General features: G+C 39.2%; 1 pseudogene; it reads left to right on the top strand.

The window, feature by feature from the left end:
• Window positions 1-7,529: 7,529 nt before the first annotated feature.
• LOC101688099 lies at window positions 7,530-8,483 on the top strand (annotated as a pseudogene).
• Window positions 8,484-9,090: the final 607 nt, after the last annotated feature.

Genomic DNA, 9,090 nt, shown 5'->3' with positions numbered 1-9,090 from the left:
TTGTTTTCTTTCTTTTTTAGGTAGTTCATTGTTAGTGTATACAAATGCAAACAGAAAAAAATTTTACTTCTTCCTTTCTTATTTGTATGCTTTCTTTATCTTTCCTAATTTCTCTGACTAAAACTGCCAGTATTACATTGAATAGGAGTAGCACGGGTGTGTACCCTTTTCATTGTTCCTGATCTTAGAAAAAAAAAGGTCTCAACTTTCACTGTTAAATATGATGTTAGCTGCGAGCTTTACGTTTACAGTTTTTATTATGTCAAGGTACATCATGTCCGTGCCTAATTTGTTGATGTTTTTTTTATTATGAAAGGATGGAATTTTGTCAAATGCTTTTTATGCATCTATTGAGATCACTACATGATTTTTATTTTTCATTGTATTAAGGTTAATGTGTCACATGTATTGATTTGTTTGGTATATGTGAACTCATCTTTGCATCCATATGATCATGGTGTAGGATCCTTTTAATGTGCTTTTGGATCTGGTTTGCTAGAATTTTGAGAAATTTTTGCATCATATTCATCAGGGATATAAGCTTATAATTTTCTTTTCTTGTAGTGTCTTTATCTGGCTTTGGTACAGGGTTAGTCTGGCCTCATAAATTACATTTGAAAGTGTTCTCTTCTCTTTATTTTTTTTTTAAGATTTTATTTATTTGTTGGACAGACAGAGATCAAAAGTAGGCAGAGACGCTGGCAGAGAGATAGGAGGAAACAGGCTGCTTGCGGAGCAGAGAGCCCGATGTGGGGCTCCATCCCAGAACCCTGAGATCATGACCCAAACCGAAAGCAGAGGCTTTAACCCACTGAACCACCCAGGCACCCCTCTTCTCTTTAATTTTTTGGATTAATTTTAGAAGGATTGGCATGAATTCTTTTTTAAATGTTTAGTAGAATTCACCAGTGAAACCTTCTGGTCCCGGGCTTTTCTGTGTTGGGAGATTTTTGATTACTCATGCAATCTCCTTGCAGGCTAATGGTTTGTTCACATTTCTCTTTCTTCATGACTTAGTCTAATTAGGTTGTATATTTCTAGGAATTTATCCATTTCTTCTAGGTTATAAGGTGCTGCAATTACACAGAGCCTTGGGCCCTGCTATGATCAGTGGGCCAACAGGCTGTGCCCCAAAGTTGGGGCATGGCTATAGGTTATTCTTTGCTATTGGGCAGGCGGGCTAGCTGTGGTCCCCTTTTGGGTAAGGCAGCTGGCCTGGCACCCTGCTTCAGTGGGGCCATCAGCTATACCCCACATTTGGGCAGGGTTAGAAGCTGTGCTCCAAGATCAGTCAGGGTTACTGGCTTTCTGCCTGGCAAGGTTCCAGGTTGTGTTCAGTAATTGAGTGGGACTGCAGGCTGAGCTCAACTACCAGATTGGGCTCCAAGGTTGCCTGGCATTATTATCCAGGGTTAGAAGTTAGGTAGGAGCAGATGCTATGCTCAACAGATGGGTGGGAGAGTTGCCTTGGCTCCCTGTCCTGACAGGGCCAAAACAATCATCTGATTAGTCATGATGGCTCAGTGGCTGAGGACCCAAACTAGGCAGAACTGCCAACAGAGCTCCCAGGCCAGATGGGGCCCCCATTTTGCTCTGCAGATGGGCAGAACCACTGGCTGGGATCGCTACTCAGTTTTCATCACCAAGAGGAATGCCCTCTGCAAAGATCCAGACGCTCTTTGCTGTGAGCCCTCCACCCTTCTCAGTATCCATCTGATTCCCCAGGTGAATTCCATGAGGCAATACCTAAGTAAGTGTTCTGAAAAAGTATCCCTGAATGTGGGGGAATTTCAGTGTCCACTTTAGGTTCTCATGTTCCCACTGGAGAAACAAGAGGCCTGGGCACCCCCTCAGTGCAGCGCTTCACCATTTGGGAGAGGGACCACAAAGTCAAAGTGAAACAACTCCCCTTCCCTCTTTAATGTAGGGCCTCTCCATTGTAGTGGCCTGAGGGGATTCATCAGCTTCATCCCCTGTCTCTAACATCTTCACAAAGTTGTCTTGTCTCTAGATATTTGCAAGTTGCTTTTACTGTGACAGGAACTGAAGTCAGGAACTACCTAATTTGCCGTCTTGCTGAAGTCCCTCCAACATTCTCTTGTTCTTATTATGTTTCACTTCATCTACTCTTGGCTATTCAGGTTTGCATTTTTCACTTACACCAGAAGGAAAGAGGACAGAGAATGAGAGATATAGACACAGAGAGAGAAAGATTAAGAGTGAAAAAAAAGGGGGGAACCCCTAAAAGCTGTAGCAGCTAAATAGTTCTTATGTATAAACTACAATTCTGTATGATGAAGACAACAATTATTGAGCACCATTCTCCTAAATGTCATAATGGGTACTGAGAAACTTTTCATTTGACATCAAACCCAGGTATGTTGTTGCACTAACTGGGGCACCTGAATGGGTCAGTAGTTAAACATCTTGATTTCAGCTCAGGTCATGATCTCAGGATTGTGAGATCAAGCCCTGAGTGGGGCTCCACACTGGGCAGAGAGTCTGATGAAGATTCTCTCTATTGCTCTGTCCCTCGTCCCACCTCCCACCCACGCTGCATGTGCCGGCACGCCCCCTCTCTCTAAAAACAAACAAATAAATAAAATTCCTTTACTAATGAGCAAAAACAAAGTCTGGAAATGTGGTATACTGGAGAAACCACAGAGAAGCCTTATGAGTTCAATTTGCTGTGCTTTACAATATTGGGGAGAATCTCAAGCTGACAAAGAAGGCAACAATTCTTTTTTTGTGTTTTACTGAAATATTTCTGTATTTGACCTTGCATTGAAAAGCATAAATATTTCCCTTGATAATAAAAATAGATCAGACATGTAAAGAAGTCCCATAGAGAATAAGGCTGAAAGTTAGATATAAATGAGCCCTCTAAAATATAAACCTCAGAGAAATACAATCTACTTCCTAATGTTTGAAGGAAATATTCTCAGCAAAGGACATTAATATAACTGGCTAAAAGCTTTAGTGATCTCAGTAGGTTTTCATGAGAAAAACATTTGAGTTGGTGGCAATGGTGTCAGATTTTGGAAGGCTTCAAGTTGAGGCTTATCAAAAATTTCATATTCCTCAAAGATACCACTTGAACACCAGCTTAAGTATGGCCTTTCATGGTTATAAGCACTATTTTTGCAGGTATGTAATGATGATGATCAATTTGTAGCATGCAGTTAGTTTTCTAGGAGATACGCTAAAACATACCATCCTAGTGATTTGAAGGGTTGATGTCAATAATGGAAATAACTCAGAAGCTAGACAACAACACCAGAAATATTAAATATGAAGTGAAGCGTTCTCAAGAATTCATCATGCTTTTCTGTAATTCAATTAACATAGGAAATTGGAAATAATTACATTTTTCTTCATCAAGGATATTAGGGGTTTAATTTCATTATCTAATGAATACCTTTTCTTCTCTTATTATAAAATCTAAGGATACATATGACTCAAATGACTCAATGTTATTAATATGAATTTTGTGTTTATTGACAGTGTAATTATGCCTTCAGAGGTACATTAGATGTGTGAAACAATTTTACCAATTTTTAGCTAACATTTACATTTACTGAGTTCTTACCACGTACCATTTTATAGCTAGGCACATTCAATTTATTACTTTATTGAATACTCATGAAAATATTCCTATTCTCATTTTATAGATTAGGGACCTAAAGCTGAGAGATATAAAAACAGTTTGCTATTGCACTGCCATTGTGGTGGGTCTGAGCCATAATTGGATTCCAAAACCCATGCATATTAACAAGTGTATATACAGTTCTCATGCTAAATGGGCTCTGTTGTCCTTTTAAAGTAATTTAATCTATTTTCGTAATTTTCTATTTTTTTCTAACCTATTCTCCTTCAGATGAATACATGCATGTGTTTAGGTACATATACGCAGAGTCACATACAAAAGCACGCATAGAAGTTTGTGTCTGAACGTATGTATGTGTCTATGTATACACATATATGTGTACTCCTCTGCAGTATAGTAGGTTGGAAAAAATAGAAAATTATAAAAGCAGATTAAATTACTTTAAGGGAACAATAGTCCTTTTAGCATGAAACTGTGAAGATATATGTGTGTGTTAATGTGTGCATACACCACATACACATACACACATATGCACAGTTGTATATCAATTCATTCACTCTGTTGAGTGTTGGAAATATAAATAACAAAGCTTCTTCTTTTTTTTTTTTAAAGATTTTATTTATTTATTTGACAGACAGAGATCAAAGGTAGGCAGAGAGGCAGGCAGAGAAAGAGGAGGAAGCAGGCTCCCCACTGAGCAAAGAGACCGATGCGGGGCTCGATCCCAGGATCCTGGGATCATGACCTGAGCCAAAAGCAGAAGCTTTAACCCACTGAGCCTCCGAGGCTCCCCAAATAACAAAGCTTCTTGATGAGACTCTTGGACTAATGAAATTTTATTTTCAGGTTCTAAAGTAAATAATTACAGGATGCATTTGAACAAGCAGAATAGGTAACTGAGAAATCTTTTTCCCTTACACCTTCACAACTGTGAGTCCAGTGTGTTGTGTTTGTTTTAGAAATCTATCCTTCAAAAGTAGGATTTTATAGAGTATGGATAATCTTCTAAAGTGAACTTTGTAAAAACATCTGGTCATTATACAAGGAAACGTTCTTTTTGGAAAGGATATTCACCCTTAATAGTTTAACCTGAAGATTTTATGAGTTATATTATGGTAGGATGAGTGAAATATCAGAAGTTTTCATTAAGTCATTTCCTAAATAAAGTACTAGATATTTCCTAAATATAGGGTTTAAAAAATTACAATGAGGTGTTTTGAATATACTTTGAAATTATATATAAATAAATGAATAAATTTGAAAACATGTTATAGATCAATTGCCATTGGTGAAAGAGCATATCCTACTTTATAGAAGTTTCTTTAAAGAGACAGATTTCACTTTCTCACCTAGTTAGAAAGGGCATTCATCACTACTTGACACGCAGATGCTGTGAAATAAATGTACTTCCAAAGAACTCGATACCTAGTTCAATTTCCTCTTGACAGTAGCTTTCACGTTATTTTCCTGGTAACTTTTGTGGGTTGACAGATAGTGTTGTAGAAGTGTTAATTGACAGACACATTCCCTGAGTGACAGATGGTAACACAGACCCAATTGTCAGAGTGCAATAATGTTAACTGTCGAAATGAGAAACAAACACATCAGGGATCCCTGTTTTACACACACACACACACACACACACACACACACACACATTACTACATGTAAAAAGTCTGTGTTATAGAAGCCAAATGCCATCCTGAAGACTAAAAGCTAAAGGATTTTGTAGTAGTGGTCCCTTGATGGCTCAACAGGTTAAGCAACCAACTCTTGATTTTTGACTAAGGTCATGACCTCAGGGTCATGAGATGGAGCCTCAGGTTGGGCTCCACTCTTAGCACGGAGCCTGCTTAGGATTCTTTACCTCCCTCCTCCTCTGCCTCTCCCTTCTCCCTTCCCCCCCATGCTCATTCTCTCTCTCTTAAAGGAAGAAAAAATTTAAAAAGGACTTTGGAATATAAACAGTTTTCCAGAGAGTTTCCTAAAGGAAATGACAATTTCTCATAGCAGTATTCAAGATGAGGGGCAGCTGGGGGGCTCAGTTGGTTAAGTGTCTGCCCTCCACTCAGGCCATAATCCCAGGGTCCTGGGATTGAATCCTGCATCGGGCTCCCTGCTCAGCAGGGAGTCCACTTCTCTCTCTGCCGGACACTCCTCCTGCTTGTGTTTGCTCTCTCTCTAACAAATAAATAAATAAAATATGTTTTTAGGAAACTGTATCTAAGCTGATTTTAGAGTAATAGAAATGGTCCTGACAACAATTTCATAAAACTGATGGGCACTGTTAATGGATGTTTAGCTTTCCTCAACCATCATCATTCACTAAAGATGTCCCAGGATGGAAAATAAAAACTTCTGTGTGTTATATCACTTTGGAATAAATACTTTATGCCTAAGTTCAAATTGTATTTGAAGAGGAGAGAATGAGTGTTAGTGGTAAGAAATCAAGGGACTAAGATTTTATATAAAATCAGGTTATTTTAAACTTAAATTATTTTTAGAACTCAGAGAAGAAGTCCCAACTGGAATGTTGTACATTGTGTTATATTTTTAAGATTTATTTAAAAATACACATGCTTTAATAAGTCAAAAAGTTGGAACTTGTGAAGCAGAGAAGAGTTATAAAATGACCCATCAGAACACAGGAAAAATGGTCTTTCAGATCTTATCCAGTCCCAGAAAACTTTCAAATATTTGTCTTATAAATCATTTTATGGACTGGATTACAGATTAAACTTGGCATGAACTTTATATAATGAATCCAAGAATAATCTTCTCATGCCCAAACTCACATAGCCCTCTGCTAAAACTGTCAATCAGATCAATGAATTAACAATAACTCCTGAGGAGATTTATATTTTTATCTTTCCTATTTTATGAAACTATTTCTTTAAATGACAGTAATAAATACAAAATGCATGTCTCAGCTTCCAAGTCCAAAAATTCATATTCACAGCTTATAAAATTTATTTCTGCTGGACTTGGTGACATTGCAATCCTAATGATGACATCACTTTAAAAGCAAATTTATGTATATATCAGGTGGCTAATATATTTCTAAGCATGGTTAAATGCAGATAATTCAAGCATCTATTTTGGTAATTAAGAAGGAATCCTGGAATTTGCACTGAAAACAACTACTTTTGATTAAGAGAGTAGACAGAACAAAAAAAGATCTGCTGCTTCTTCAAACCACACTACAATGACAGTAAACATAATTTTTAAGGTTTAAATACAGAAGTACAAAGAGAATAGGGGTGTAATGATAGCTACAAATTTTGGAAATTATAAAATAAATAGTTGGCAGTAGGATCCAGCAATCCCCCCTCTGGGTATTTATTCAAAAGAACTCAAGTCAGATTTCAAAGAGATATTAACATTTCAATATGCACTGCAATGTTATTCACAACAGCCAGGATATAGAAAAAACTTAAATGTCCATCAATGGATGAATGGATTTTAAAAAAGCCATTAGACATACAATGGAATATTACTGAAGAATAAAAAAGAAAGAAATCCTGTCATTTGTGACTGCATAGATGAAGTTGGAGGACATTATACTAAGCGAAATAAGTCAGTCACTAAGGGACAGATACTGCATGAATCTCCTTATGTGAGGTATGTGAGATAAACTTATAGAAAGGGAAAATACAACAGTAGTTTCTAGGGGTCTGGCGTGGGGAAGAAACAGGGAATTACTAATTAACATGTACTAAATTTCAGTTATACAAGATAAATAAATTCTAGAGATTCTGGTGTACAATGCTGTGCCTGATAACAGTACTGTATTTTATACTTAAAAACTTGTTAAGAGACAACTCTCGGCATGCCGTGAACTTGATGGCTGAGCCTCTGGAGCAGCATCTAGCTCTGCTGCCCTCCCCTTCTCGTCCCCACCGCTGCACCTGCCACGCGAACCATGGAGGAGACACCACCCCCCCTCCCAGGCTGCAGCAAGCTGCACCTGAAGAAGCTGACCCTGGGGATCACCCACATTTTAGAATCTCCCCCAGGTGTGGTAGAGGCGGCTATCATAGAGAAACCCCCGCTGAACATCGTGTGATTTCTTCATGGGCACAACAAGATAACTGTGTGCTACCTGAGGATGTGAAGAATTTTTACCTGATGACCAATGGCTTCCCCATGACATGGAATGTGAAGGTGGATGATGGGGCATCCATGGCAGCACGGCCATTGAGAGCATCTCAGCACTGAGTCAACTCAACCAGTCTTCCATGTGTTCACTTCCTAAGGCACCAACTCCAGCAGACCTGGAAGACGATGTACTTGAAGCCTGGGAGAACCAGCCAGAGAAGTCTCACTTTGGTTCTTGCAGCGTGATGTGTGAGCATGGGAAGGGGGGAGGTTTGCCTTGTCTACAAAAGAGGGAAACCAGTGTTAGCACAGGACACTGAGATCTGTTCCTGGGCAGAGCATTATCCTGGCATTTTCTCACGGGCGCCTTCACCGCTTACAGTCACCTGCTCATCAGGCAGTTGGGCCTGTTGCAGTGGCAGTACGCCTTCACCAGCTATGGCATTAGCCCACAGGCCAAGCAGTGGTTCAACATGTATAAACCCATCACCAACAACACAGACCTATTTGCAGAAGAGAACAGCTCCTTCATGAACAAGCTGGATCCCAGCAAACTGTTCAAGAGCAAGAACAAGACCTTAATCCCCAGAAAGGGGCAGTGCAGACTGCAGGTGGTCAGAAAGGGCCTCCTCCTCTAAATCCTCATCTAGCCCTGGAAACCCTGTCTGGATATGAGCGCCCCTACCTCCCTGCCAGTCCCTCAGCAATGATTTCCACGCACAGATGGCTGAAGGCTCAGATTATGAGTGGCACCATAGGCCTCTTCCCATCTGAGTGAGCCAAATCCTAGGCTTTCTACTTCCACCGGCATTAGCCAGGAGTTCAAAGGCATACTCAGGTCTCCCCCAGAGTCTTTTTCTCATCTCTTGCTTCTGAAAGCTGTGGAGAGTTTCAGAACTTGTTTGTTAAACAGAACTTGTTTGTTAAGACTTTTCCTCTCTTTCTACCTACGACCCTCTACACCTGTCATCTGTGATTAGAGAAATACCCTGAAGAAACCACTGATTTTGACCCATGAGGCATTAGAACTGTGCTGTTCAATTGGTAATCACTAGCCACAGGTGGATGTTTAAGCTATATTAAAAATTCAATTCCTCAATTGCATAAGCCACACTGTGAGTATTCATGTGGCTAGAAGCTTCTGGATTCAACAACAGAGATAATGGAACATTTCCATCATCACAGAAAGTTTTGTTGAGCAGCACTGCATTAGAGTATTTTCATGCTGCCTATACTCAAATCAGTTCCTTTTTATTAGAAAATGTGGATACATTAATTTGGTGGGTCATAATACTCCATTAAAATGCTTGAAGATACAGTAGTATGTGTTCTTTTTATTTTTCCTAATTCTCACTCTGGTCCTTTTTAGTTTCCTATAAAAGTTT

Source organism: Mustela putorius, unplaced genomic scaffold, assembly GCF_011764305.1.
Source record: "Mustela putorius furo isolate JIRA1106 unplaced genomic scaffold, ASM1176430v1.1 tig00003898_pilon_pilon_pilon, whole genome shotgun sequence".
NCBI lineage: Eukaryota > Metazoa > Chordata > Mammalia > Carnivora > Mustelidae > Mustela > Mustela putorius.
The sequence above is the reverse complement of the archived record's forward strand: the minus strand, read 5'-3'. Positions and strand labels throughout refer to the sequence as shown.